Below are 2,046 nucleotides of genomic sequence, written 5' to 3' on the forward strand. Positions count from 1 at the left end.
GTCTAACGTCAATGCCAGCCATGGGCTGGGTTTCACCGATTTGGATCTAACTGTGGATGGGAGGAATCATAATAGGGCATTACACATTGCTATGGAATGTAAAGGAGCCGTGCTTTCGCACGTGTTGGTTGATACCGGCTCATCCTTAAATGTGTTGCCAAAGAAAGCCCTGGCAAAGCTGGACTGTGAAGGGTTAATCTTGACGCCCACTGACCTGATAGTGAGAGCTTTTGACGGTTCGAAGCGGGCTGTGTTTGGGGAAGTGGAGCTCCCTGTGAAGATCGAGCCTGAGGTGTTTAAGTCTGTATTTTATGTCATGGATATTCAGCCGGCATACAGTTGCCTGTTGGGTCGCCCATGGATTCATGTTGCAGGGGCAGTAACCTCGACTTTGCACCAAAAATTGAAGTACATCTGGGACGGGCAGGTCGTCACCGTTTGTGGGGAAGAAGACATCTTCGTCAGCCACCTATCATCGTTCAAATACGTGGAAATGGACGGTGAAATTGTTGAAACACCAAGTCAAGCATTCGAAAACTTCAAGGTGGAGAATGCTATTTTTGCTAAGGAAGAGAAGCCGTCCATTTCTTCATACAAGCAGGCTTCCGAGGTGGTGAAGAGTGGAGAAGTTCCAGGTTGGGGGAAGATGATGGACATCGCCACCAAGAAAGATAGATTTGGAGTGGGTTATCAGCCGGGCCGAGGTTCGTCTGGTCAGAGCCAGGGATGTCATCAGCCATTCACGTTCACCAGTGCTGGAATGCGGGATCCAGATCACATCTGTATGGTGGGTGAAGAAGTTGACAGTGACTGTGAGATAGATCAATGGATAAAGCCGTGCGTACCAGGGATGAAAGTCCAGAACTGGAAGGCCGAAAAGATCATCACTGTCACGCTACTTGAAGAGTAATATTTTTTGTTTTTCAATTTTATTTGCATGAAAGCCATACGTTTTGCCCGAAACGTAATGGCTCATTGTAAGGGTCACCTCATGTTTCATTTTGCAATATTTGCATCATAAATAAAAGGATGTTTTTCAATTAAAAGTGGTGTTCCCTGTTTTTCATTTATTTTTGCAGTTTAATAAAAACAAAAATAAAATGGCAATGTTTGTTTTCATTTTCCTTTTAAAATTGTTTCGCTCCGGTTCTAAAGCAATGCATGAATCAACATTCATGCAGATGCGATCTTTCTCCGGATCTTATTGATAACAATCCTGTTACACCCTCATATGACTTCGACAATCCGATCTATCATGCCGAAGAAGAAGGCGAAGAAGATTGTGAACTGCCGGAGGAATTAGCCAGGTTGTTAAAACAAGAGGAGAAGGTGATTCGGCCGCACGAAGAGCAAGTTGAGGTTGTGAATCTGGGTACCGACGAGGTCAGGAAAGAAGTGAAAGTTGGGGCTGCATTGGAGGAAAGTGTCAAGAGCAGAATGGTAGCCTTGTTGAAGGAGTATGTTGATATCTTCGCCTGGTCTTATCAAGATATGCCAGGGTTGGATACCGATATCGTTGTGCACAAGCTACCGTTGAGAGCAGATTGTCCTCCAGTAAAGCAAAAGTTGCGCAGAACTCGACCTGAGATGGCAATGAAAATTAAAGAGGAAGTGCATAAGCAGTTGGATGCTGGTTTCCTCGCTGTCACTAATTATCCGCCTTGGGTCGCAAACATTGTGCCAGTCCCGAAGAAGGATGGGAAGGTGAGAATGTGTGTAGACTACCGGGATTTGAACAGAGCTAGCCCGAAGGACGATTTTCCATTACCTCACATTGATGTGTTGGTAGATAATACAGCTCAGTTCTCGGTGTTTTCCTTCATGGATGGCTTTTCTGGCTATAATCAAATCAAAATGTCGCCAGATGATATGGAGAAAATAACGTTCATCACACCGTGGGGCACTTTTTGTTATAAGGTGATGCCATTCGGTCTCAAGAACGCCGGTGCTACTTATCAGAGGGCCATGGTGACTTTGTTTCATGATATGATTCATCATGAAATCGAATGCTATGTTGATGACATGATAGCAAAGTCCCAGATAGAG

The sequence above is a fragment of the Lathyrus oleraceus genome, chromosome 5, assembly GCF_024323335.1.
Source record: "Lathyrus oleraceus cultivar Zhongwan6 chromosome 5, CAAS_Psat_ZW6_1.0, whole genome shotgun sequence".
NCBI lineage: Eukaryota > Viridiplantae > Streptophyta > Magnoliopsida > Fabales > Fabaceae > Lathyrus > Lathyrus oleraceus.